Source organism: Lepidochelys kempii, chromosome 11 (genome assembly GCF_965140285.1).
Source record: "Lepidochelys kempii isolate rLepKem1 chromosome 11, rLepKem1.hap1, whole genome shotgun sequence".
Classification (NCBI taxonomy): Eukaryota; Metazoa; Chordata; order Testudines; family Cheloniidae; genus Lepidochelys; species Lepidochelys kempii.
The window spans coordinates 39,792,706-39,805,522 of record NC_136390.1 but is presented as its reverse complement, the minus strand read 5'-3'; positions in this window follow the sequence as shown (position 1 = coordinate 39,805,522).

The window sequence follows — 12,817 nt, the reverse complement described above, 5'->3', positions numbered from 1 at the left end:
TTTTATAGGAAGAAAACAAAATAAATTAATATAAATAGAAAAGGAAAGAGAAAACTCCCTTGTGCTTGAGAGCAACCAATCCTAGGAGCTTGGATGTAAAGCCCTGCCTTCCCAAAGACATTTTCCTATCTTTGTCTTAAAGATAAGCTGGTCTTCCCATGTACACCTATTTAGAAGGGATAGGGAGCTATGTTGAGGTTAACCCCTTGTTCAACGGGGACCACAGAGTGCCCTTGGACAGCATTGTGTGTGTGTGTATGTGTGTGGGGACCCTCAAAGACTGCAGTGTATAAACTAAAAAATGCCTTGCAGCAGAATTACTTGCTCTTTAGAAGGAAAAAAACTGCACCATTTACTTCCACTGCTCCCAAAAATCAGCAGCAATTAAAATGCAATAGCTGTATAGCTTAAATTTATCTTAGATTTATTTAATCTTATATCCAATTTCAACTGCAAAGTTTGACAGGTGAATAGGGCTCCCTTGCTTGTTTCTACTCATTTAAATGCTGTAGTGTACGGAGAGCGACAGCAGAGACACTGCTGTCACCCATGTGTCATGCCAAAGGATGATCCAGACTAGTTTGTCATTTTAAATGACTGCAGCTAGGACCAAATGAAACTGAACAATAACATTTTCAATTGCAACTGGGTTACTAAATGTTCTCTTCTAATGTCCCTGGTGGAATTCTTTCCAGAACAAACCCTAATTTTGGCATAAGAATTGCAAGACCCACCTAATTGACACTGGCACTTCCCAGTTACTCATGTCATCAGTCATTCTCCTGATGCTGGCCTAGAAACCAGCCCTTTGATCGGATCACTAGCAGTCAATGGCTTTAGCAAACGGACAACAACGGTGTATCTTGAGTTGCGGTGGAAAACGCCTAGATACAACATTTGAAATCTATAATAAATATTTCATAATAATAGTTTTAACTCAAACATCAGACCACTGGCTTAAGGATAAAACTTTTTCCCAGATGAGTCCTTTCCTTCACAGCCCTTTCCTTTTGCTTTAGAAGAGAGTGACTGCAATAGACAAAGAATTTATGTACAAAACGTTACGTCTGTTTTACTGGTAGGTATGTTTCTAAGGTGCTCATGTCTGTAATACCTTAGTTCAGGAATCTTGGGAGATTGATATAACAGAACTGACCTCTTTTTCTGAGCGTCCTGGGCTTATCATGACCTCATACCCATTCACTTCTTGTGTCAAACCTATAACCTTCTTTGTGGTGGGTCCCCTCAAAAGGCAGGGTGTGGGACTGGGCTCTAGAGCAGCTATAACAGATGTAGCCTGGGAACTGCTGGGGAAAATGTGACAAAGCTGCTACAGGAACAGAAATTGAGAAATGGCAGAGACAAGCAAGGAATCAGCTGGGATCCTTGTTAGTGTGGTCTGCATGAAGAGAAAGAGCTTTCGCAGAAGGCAGACAAAAGGTCAAATGCCAGGGTAGAGAATGTTACTGAGGCCAGAAGACTGAATGAGTGATCTGCAGTTAGCCATTGGCACTGGCAGTAGCCACAAAACTATTTAGGCTCTGTGCACACTAGGAGCACTTTAGCAGTAAAGGAATAGCGGTGTACTGTATGGGTAAAGCGCTCCTAGCACGGACACAGCTACACCAGTAGCTGGTACAACTGCATCTACACTGGGGGCTGTTGTTGTCACAGTTATGTCAGTCAAGGATCACACCTCTTCACACCCCTGACCGACATAGCTATGCCAGCAGAAGTCTGTAGTGTATACCTGGCCTTAGTAAGCCAGATCCTAAGAGAGAAACAAGGGGGTTCTATAGAACCGGTTGGGGCCCTACAGGCTTAGGCCTTGATCCAGCAAGCTACCAGAAGGTAGCTCCAAAGCGGAAGGGAGAAGATTGCGAGCAAAGGGCCTGCAAAGGTTCTCTGAGCCTAAAGGCCATGATGCATTGGGTTGGAGCAGTGAGTTTACGTTGTACCACACTGCGATGTTGAGTACTATGTTCATTGTGAGTCCCTGAGCATCTTAGAAGGTATGTAGTGTTTCTACAGCACTTGTTTCAACCCCTGTGGTCCTTTACTACAGTTTTCAATACATAGCTGAATTAGCCTTGCATGCATTTGCCACTAAATTGGCCATCTCTATCTGTGCACTCTACAAATGTGGCAGGAAAATACCCCAAAAAAATCTACTGATCATGTGCTGCATGCAATTTTCAAAGGTTCAAAACTTGACTATATCAAAAAGATCAAAGGCACTTCTCTGCCGTGAGGGCTATTTCCATGCCAAATTTCAGCTTTCTATTAACAAGTCATTTTGGCTGTTTATTAATTTTTTTAAAATAATGGGGAATTCCTTTCCTCGCTCTCCTATTCAAAAATAGCTATGTTGCTTTTGCTCAGATTTTCCTCAAAATTACCTTCAGGCAGAAATTTAGCGTGAAAAATTCAGTCTGAAAGGTGAAAGTATCAAAGGCATGTAAATACAGACAGGGAGTCAGAATGCAAACACACACACAAATCGGGGGATAGGAGGTTGTCACATAAGTGGTTTGGGTTTGGTTTTTTGTCTCTGTTTCAAACAGAACTGTAAAACCAAGATTTATTTGGTTTTGACAGACCTTGTTTTTCAGATTTCATTTGAAAAACCCAAACCCGGCCCATTTTGTCTTAAATCCCACTTTAAAGAAAATGTGTTACAAACTGTATAGGATATCAACAAGGATATGAAGATAGATCCTAAAACCAGGAAAATTAAAAAGCGGAAAATATTTTGAATAACATAACTTCAGTCAATATGTGTCATGCATCAAATAACCCAGTCTCATAAGACACTAAGCACTTGTATCTCTAGTAGATACAAGTGAGATACATACAAATGGTTAGTTAAACTACCAGTCGGGACTTTTATATTTTATATATATCTGATAGGTCACATTATTTACCTACAGAGGTCATTGCAGGACTGTTACCTTACATTCGCCATTGCTTTGCCCCTTCCAGTTTCAAATGACTCAAGTGATGAGACTTTCATTATTTAACTCTATTTAACTGTTATAGACCCCCCCGTACTATTATGAATTGTTCCTGATATATGTTAGTTTTCCTTTGCCCATTTTGTCTCATTATTTTAAATTAACCCCTCCCATCCAGAACTCCCTAAACAATTCCCTTCATGGTATCGTCACTTTTCAAAGTTTTGTAAATACTTATAATATCTACCTAAGTCATTGTTTAGTGAAATACATTAACAGACAAAAAATTAATGAACTAAGCTAAGGTTTCTATTAGAGATGCATGTATTCTAAAAATACAGATAGCAAAACCCCTAAGCATTTAAAAATATGGAAATTAACAGTTAAGGGAAGGTAAATATTCAAATCAATTCACACTTTGAATATATACATATAAATTATCACATGGTAAACTGGGATGGTGAGAACATTCCATTGCAAGCTGTATACAGTGGATAAATCATTAAATAATTCTAGATTCTGTGATTAAATAATTGGGTTGCTCTTGATTGCTTGCTACCTTATAAATTATTCATTCTTAGGGGTGCTCTTTGTTTCTTTTTCCTCCTCTTGGCAATTTTGTTTTGACATGTCTTTGGAATGGGCACTGTGTGAATGTTACTTGGAATTGTACCATCCCTTTTCCCTTCTACTTGTATTTGGGATGAGAGGGTCTGATTCACAATTTCACATTACTGTGATCCCTTTTTGTACACCCCCCCCCCCACCTCACAAACACATGCACCACCCTCTCTTGCTTGGTCTGATTTTCCATCCAGTACAGGGCAGAGGTACACAGTACTGGGGGACAGACAGGCAGAGCATTATTCATTCTGACAATGCTTTGGGATACTGTAAATGAAGGGTAAGACAATAATGATACCCTTCATTTATCTATGAACTATGTTTGTAAAGAGAGCAACATGACTGGGTGGATTACAGACAAATGCTCAAATAAATTGGTTAGTCTCTAAGGTGCCACAAGTCCTCCTTTTCTTTTTGCGGATACAGACTAACACGGCTGCTACTCTGAAACCAGACAAATTAGAAGCTCATCTCATAAAACCAAATGGAAGGACATGTTTTCAGGGGTGTCGTTTGTTGGATTTAATGCATTTTTTGGACAAAAAAGTTTCTTCTATTAACCAGAGTCTTCTTTAGAGGCCTGGAGATCCAATAGTACTCCTTTGGGGCCCATGACGATTCCAACTATCCCCTTCCAGTCCCCTTGCCAGCCTTCTATAAACCTTCCAGACAGCCAAAAGCAGCTCCTGAATTGAGGTGCAGAGTAAACTGAAGGTTCTCCAGAGCCCCCAATGGCTGTACATAGTTCTGTAGCACTTTCAGAGCTTCAAAAATTCTAAAATTATAGCAGCATATAGACAATAAATATGGGTACTTGAATCACTCAACACCATAATTATTACGACTATGCTCACAGAATTTCTGACACCCCCACCCCTCCATGAGATATGACTTTTTGGGAAGGCAACTTGGTGCAGTTACTGGACTACTGGTTATTTTTTTAGTGTAGGTGATGTATTCAAAAGAGGAGAATTTTGTGGAGGGTTTCGGTTTTACTCAGGGTGTGGGAGACTAAAGCAGCTTGTATTCCAGAAATGCAATCAGAACATGGCTTTTGCTCACAAAAGAAATCTGAGGGAGCTGTCTGAAGCCAATTGAAAATTCTCACTGTGGTGGGGCCATGTTACACAAATTAACAAATATAAAATTGAAGAGCATATTTTGATCTCTGATCACATCTTGAAAAACATAAATCATGGCTTTCTTTGGAAGACAGGCAAATATAAAACACAGTGTCATTGTCTAACACAACACTGATAATAAAACCACTAGCTAGATTACTGAGGATCAAATGCACTTTTATAGAAATACTACAATTCACTAGGAATAATAAAACAGAATGGAGACTCCTAGAAGTCAAGCTTCCAACTTGAGTGTGTTTAATAGCACTGGTGCTCTTCCATGTGGAAAAATATGTGAAATAACTGAAGACTCATAATAATGCAAACTAACCCTGAAACCTAACTCAATAAAATGCAAACAATATAATAGGAAAAATAAAAGTGATATTAATAAACTGACCTAATTAACTGTAGACCTTTACATAACAGTAAATTAACAAAGCGTTAATTTTTGTTAGTTAATTTTGCAGTACTCTGTACTTGTTGTAGTACATTCAATATATATTCAGAAAAATACTTGAAACCTGGACAAAATGGTCTAAAAACATCCAGAGATTATGCAAACAAGGTATAACCAGGAAAAATTAATGAATATTTAAAATTAGTTATTTTTCCAAAGAGAAATCTAGCAATAACTAAGAGCCAATTAGTTTTGTCCAAAAAAATTAATTCCTCAGTCACACACACACACACAAACACAGACACTTGTGCAATCCCAATAGTAACACTCACCAGGCCCACTTCTTCTGATATGTCAAAAATAAAAGCTACAATCTCTAAGCCCACTGAGCTGCTACTCTGACTCCAGAATTCTCCATTAATCTGTCTCAGAAGAAGGAATCTATGACTTGCAGAAAGCCACAAACTTCTAAACCCAGGTTTTGAGACTCGAAGTAGCTACAACATTCAAAAGCCATAAACTAACATCTTCAGGTCAATAAAATTCTCAACAGCTTCTTCTTCTCTAGCATCTGAGGTGTTTACTTGTATCAAGGTCTGCAGTTCAAATGCCAGGTAACTAACAAGAAAAAACACCTCTTTTCTGCTGTTCTCACTCTTTCTTTCAACACTTTCCACAGCGTAGGGCCAAAAGTGGTACTGTGCAAGCAATATGGACCAGATCTACATTCTGAAAATAATTGCTAATAGTGGGGAGCACCAATAGTTCTCAGGTGTTTATTAATATTCCATGGACTAGAAGATATACCTCACATTCCTAAAATTTCACTGTACATCCATAGTTTAATTTTAAGTCCTGCTAATTGAAGTATCTGTTACTTGTTGTTAGTACATTGCTAAAAATAATATTCCTTGCTAAACAATTCTCATAGAGGTTGTCAGATCTTTTATGGTAAATCTTAGCAAGCTATTTTCTGTCTTCTTAGCCAACTCCTAAAGCACTTCGGGAGTTTGGCTCAGAGGCAATTATGAGCCTTATAAAATGTCTAAACCCCCAGATTAATAGATACTAAAACCGGGGGGAACCATTCTGATGATCCAGTCGGACTTCCTGCACAATGCAGGCTGAAGAATTAAATCTAATAATTCCTGCATCAGACTCTCAATTTCTGGGTTAACTAGAACACATCTTTTAGAAAGGCCTTAAATCTTGATCTAAAGATTTCAGGTGCTGGAGATTCTATCACATATATATTCATAGAGAAGAGAACATTATTGCTTTCATTCTTGATGGAATACTTGTTTTATATGGAATACTTGTCCTGACTTTTAGAATTTTTTTAAATTGTATTTTCTTACCATACATGTCCTGGCGGAAGTCATAGCCAGCCTGGCCAAGATCATACAATTATGTTATATTATATGCACACACATGTTCACTCTGTAAGAATTCCACCTAGGTAACAGAATAGATTAACTAGTACAAATTAAAACATTTTAAATTTTGGTGTGTAACATGTTTCTGTACCTTTTTATGTCTGTCTGTACTGAGAACCTTCACCCCTTTCTTCAGGAGACTTCTCTAAAGGAACAGAGCATAAGATTTTTCTTTCTTTACTGAGTCCATTGCAAAACCTATTCCCCGCCTTTTTTTCCTAACTGTAATTGAAATTCTTGCTTTGTCCAGAATACTGATCCCCAATCATACTCTGATGAAACCCAGATCACTTCACCTTGTGCAGTTCTCCTTTTAACCTTCTTTGTTTCCTGTTGATGCTGCATCTTCTCATTTTAACTTCAGCAGCTTTACTTCTCTCTTTGTTCTTTAGTGAGTTGCTATTTCCCATTGAAAGCACTTCTTGTTTCAAATAACTTCATCCCTAGTGTAGAGCTTGTAATTGAAAATCATAAAACTCTAAGGGACAAAGTCAGGCCTGGTGCAAACAGGTGCAATTCCCTTGACCTCAATGAAGATGCATCCACTCCCAAACTGTCTGAATTTGGTGCTAACATTTTATCAGTCAATCACGTCTCTGCATTAGCTGATCATTCCTAAACATTCTTGGGGGAAGAAAATATTCTCCAATATAATACAATAACTCTTTTATGTCAGTGCTTTATTTTACACTTTTATATATTACACTTAGATATTAACCTTTAGCACACTTATTTGTAATATAAATTGCCTGCCTCCGTCTGTTTTCTTTCTGTAATCTTATAAATCAGAACTAGAACAGGTCCTAAAATCCCTTAGCATATAAATACAAGCAACCTCAAAGTTTATACAAATCCACATTTGTGTGCATGCTATTGAAATAAATTGATACAAATTTTAATATCATGCTATAGATAATATATAAGGCAATATTTTTACAGCAGTTTCTATCATCATGCAAGAAGAAAATGTATTTGTTATTTTGAGTACTAATTCATAATCACCTTTATTTTTCAGTGGCACACACAAGGAAAATGTTAAAATTAATTAGACTCCTATAATGGCACTGTAGTTTGCCATAGAACACAATACATTAACTAAATGTACACTAACCTTTTGAACCATCTTCTTCAACTTATACATGTAAGATAGTATTTAAGAAGTTTTATGACAAATTGCCATACATTCAGATATTTCTTACACAGGAAAAGTCTTGGCTTTTGTATTTATGATGCATAATTCAAGTCCAATTTAAAATTATGTTCTACTGCAGTAAATTATAGGTTTCAGAGTAGCAGCCGTGTTAGTCTGTATTCGCAAAAAGAAAAGGAGTACTTGTGGCACCGTAGAGACTAACCAATTTATTTGAGCATAAGCTTTCATGAGCTACAGCTCACTTCATCACATGCATTCAGCCATCCTCCTTTTCTTTTTGCAGTAAATTATGGCATTCTTGCAAACCCTTTGTCTTATTTTTACATGACAGGTATGTTACATCCATGTATAACACATAAATGCTATTAAAATATAATTAGTATTTTGCTCAACTATTACATACTCGTTGAAATGCATATTGTGGCTGATATTAAAATTTATACAATATTAGCTGTAATCCTCTGAACGTGTGTGACCTTGGTATGCCAGTGCCTACTTTTACAAATAATACAGAAACGTGACCATTTTTTTCCCAGCTCTGATTTAGAATCCCATTCTATAGTTGTTATGTTAGCAAAACTCCCATTGTATGTCACTTATCAGGGACTGGATTCTGCTTCCTTTGAAATAAATAGAAACTCCCATTTACTTCAGTGGCCACAGGATTGGGTCTTTCATGTATACTTTACAAAACGATTTATTTTAAAGTTTGTTCAGGTCATTCACAATATAAACATTTAAACCTAATTTATATATGTTTAAATGAATCATTTTACTATAACTGAGTGTGTATTATGATACTCGGTCATTCAAGATGTTGAACATTCTAGCCCTGACCCAATAAAATACTTAAGAACATACATAACGCTACACATGTATGTAGTTGCATTGACTTCCAAAAGAATACTCCTGTGCCTAAAATTAAACAAGCACTTAAATGCTTTTCTACAACAGGTCTAGGGCATTCTGCGCCTTGTAGGACTGAACCCATAATGAGCAGGTAGCCCTTGATCTTGCATTTGATTGCGTGTGGGTGCAGTCTGGCACCTGTGCTATGCAGGATCAACTAGTTGCAAGAGCAGGATGCAAGTAAATACACATAACACTTCTGCCCACCCTTGCAAAACCTGATCCTGTATTTATTTTACACACAAAACTCCCCTTGCAGTATATAGCAGTTCTGATTGCATAAAAAAACTGGATCCCTGAACCTGCAAAGACTTACACACATGCTTAACTTTACACAGTGTGAATAGTCCCACTAAAGTCAATGGCACTACTAAATGAGAAAAGTTAAGTATGTGTACAAGTCTTTGCAGGAATGGGTCCTATGATTGGGATCATGATGACCTCTGCTACAAGGATGTTAGTTTTATAAAGACATCCACATATTAAGTAGCAGTGACATGCAAATATTTGGCTCTGTGTCTTCCAGAAGAGCTTGGTCCACCTCTTATTAGTTCACCAGTTCTCAAACTGTGGGTTGGGACCCCAAAGTGGGTCAGGACCCCATTTTAATGGGGTCACCTGGGACAGCATTAGACTCGTTGGGACCCAGGGCTGAAGCCAAAGCTTGAGTCCTTTAGCCTGGGGCAGCAGGACTTGGCTTTGCAGTTCCCCCCTACCCCCAGGGTCACATAGTAATTTTTGTTGTCAGAAGGTGGTCTCAGTGCAATGAAGTTTGAGAATCCCTGTTTTAGTCACACTAAACTCACATACTTTCATGTGAGTTTTGCTTGAATAAGCTGAATTGGGCCTTTAGCAGTACCAGATGAAGAGATATTTCTACTTTATGCTTTTCACCAGATGAGCCACAATCCCTGCAAAGTGGTAAACATCATTACTCTGTTCATATCTAATACTGATGTTCTTATGCAGCTTGTATGCATGCAAGATCCCACGGAATTCAGGATTAAAAGCTGTGTAGTGTCCTTAAGATTTGGCTCACTGTTTTTTGTGTTTAAGATTTGCGGTGAGATGTACATCTTGTGTTCTGGATGAAAAGCAGAGAACTCACAAATAGTATGAGACAAATGAAACAATTTTAAGATAAATTTTTATTGAAAAATTTAAATTGCATTGCTTATCATTTTTATAATTTCACAGTTCTTTTAGCCACGAAACACAGAGATTCTGTTTAAAAAAATCTCTTATTTGTCACCATTCAAAAACCATGTTGTGCCCTGAATAAATGATGATTTTAAAATTCTGGGCTATTCTCCAGAACCCTGGTTCTGCCTGTCTGCCATGGATGGTAGAATCTTCTTGTGTTCTCCAGAAACGGGTTCTAACAACTGAAACTGGAACTTTTCCTACTTAAAATCAACAGCTGCTTTGGCCAGTGATTATCCTTTTCCAAATCTAATACATCAGCTAGTAAACACTGAAGCAACAATTTCCAGTTTGGCATCTTCCCTCTATTTGGCATTTGTCAAGGTACTTTGAATTCACCCATCTTAATAGTACAGCACTTGTCAGTAAGATTTTAAAGAAGAAATCACAACCTCAGAGTTTCCTCGTTATATCAGGAAAATTGAGTTACTCATCTATAATTGTATTTCTTGGAATGAGTCACCTCGTCCATGGCTTCACACTATCTGATCTTCCCCACATATTGCTATGTGGATTTAAGAACAAGATAGTTCCAGAGAGGTCTTTGTTTGAGAAGCCGTTAGAATATTACTCAGATGAAGATTGCCTACTGGAAGGGAAATAGAGAGAATTTGTCTCATTGATGACCATGGCAATCCCCTAAATAAGGCTCTGTTAAATCAGCTATCTGAGTTGGGGTAAACAAGGACCCTGTGCTGGTGGTGATAGGCAGTCATTACTGATAAATATCCTAATGGCCGACACCAATCACCAGAAGACACCAGAAACTGGTTGTGGGCATCATTTGCCACAAAACTAAGATACAGTGATACCAGAAAGGAAAAATCCCATACATCAGGTATGAAGATAAACTTAACTCTCATGGCTGCAAGAACCACCTCAAAGATAAACTACATGATTCTGTGATATGCAGCAGGATCTACATTATTAAATGTCTCTTCTAGATGCAAGCGATCATTTGCAGTAGCTAGAGCAGTCTGGTGGTTCTGTTCTGACAAAAGCAAGACACTGTGCCAAATGGAAGAGGAGCCATTTGTAATCAAATTACCATTTGCACACTACTCAGGAGAATGAGATTCTGTTCCCAGCCAGTACCATTCAGGACTTGCTGCATGACCTTGGACAAGTCACAAGTCTTTGTCCTTTTCCAGTCTGCAAAATGGGGATCCTGTTATTTAGCTTCCACACATTTTTCTAAAGTATATAGAGTTCTTCAAATATTATTGTTATAAAATGGTGATAATCTGGAGACTAGGGCCGGAAAGTTAAGCTTTTAAAGTTAGAGTGTAAAGTATGAAGACTGCATCTTACCTCTCCAGTGGTACTGTCACTGAGACTCCCTGAGTGAGGGAATGAAGGGGGGGTCATAAACTCTAAACTAAAAATTGGTCAAAGAAACCACAAGAGGCTGTTGCTGATGTATGTGGAAGAAGTAGACTCCCCTTTCAAGGGTGGTCAGATGTCTTGACAATGACTATCATAGGTCATAATGTTTTTCATACACTGTGAAGAGTAGAGAGATGCTGCAATCTTTTGTAGCAGGTATTTGAATAAAGTGAACTATTCAGAGGGGAAAAAAATCTCATCCATAAGTTTATGCTTCAAAAATGAAACCAGCCTTTTCCTTTCTAAGAAAGGAGTTCCTTTCTGGGCACCTGAGAACAGCCTTGTGAGTAGGAGAACTCTGACATTTAATGAGAAATGGCCTGCATCTAGAGAGAATGGCATTTGATTTTAAAAGGATGAAGCCAGAACCAACACTGATGCTGACAATATCCATGGTAGCAGGATTCAGACCTTATATCATTGACTTTTATACCAAAGGTGCTAGCATCAAAGAAGGGAAGATGTCAGGAATATTTATTCTGGAAGATCAAAATTCAAGAGTGTAGAAGCATGGTCCACTGCAACTATCTGCACCAGCTGCGTGAAGCAAAAACATTGCCCTAAGGAGATGGGACTACTGTGCTAGTGGGATTACTGCATATCTCTTCATAGTCATAAGATTTTGAGGTGGATAGTATGGATCATCTTCTGTATGTCACTGTTAGGAGGCAAAAAGAGAGCCACAGGAGTGAAACAAGCCCTGAACTTAGCTCCAATAAGCAATAAGGTCATAACAAAATTGATTTAAAGAAAAAACTTGTACAGAGGGTAAGGGAGGAGACAGGTATACTGGGTCTCTAGGAAGAGACAGAGAAAACAGTGCTTGGGAATGACTAGCCACCCAAAAATCATCTCCTTAAATTTTGGAAGAATCCTGGTGACAAAACTAAGCATGGAGTGCTTATACATCAGCATTAGAACCTCTGGACCAAATTAGATTGGGCCCACCAACATTAGACTCTTGAAATGGGTTTCTCAATTTTTCCATGTCACCACAGAATGTCAAAATGCCCCAGGCTTTCCTGGCTATATGAGACAGGTTAGACATGGTGTTTTGAATATTCAACTGGTATTTATTCCAAAGACCACGGGTGAGACTCTGAGCTGTGCACAGCATAGAATTTGCAGCTCAAGGGGACCATGGTCACCTTTGCGCCTTCCCAATCCTGGGCTGCTCCAGGGGCTGGAAAGACCAGCAGGGGAGACTGTGTAAATGATGGCTGACTCCCTGGATTGTCCTATGAGCTGCAGTGATGTCTGGAATTTCCTTAGTGCTGTGTGATGTGGCCCTGCCCCTGGCACTCCTCTCTTCCCCAGCCCTGCCTCCAGCATGCCTACTAAGCCAACCTTACATATGTCTTCTGCATTGCCTGTACTAAGGGAATCCTCTTCTGGCTACAGCCAAGGCTTTTAGGGCCCCTTCATGCTACTGCAGCCCGTTAACATGGCATAAAGAAGGGTTTAGGGCCCCTTCATGCTACTGCAGCCCGTTAACATGGCATAAAGAAGGGCGGCGAGGTGGTGAGTGTCTCACTCCCTCTAAATAAATGAAAAAGCAACACAAAGGGTGAGGGACTTTTTGGACAGAGTATTGCTGTAGTTTTAAATCAAAATGTGTCTCTTTACACTCC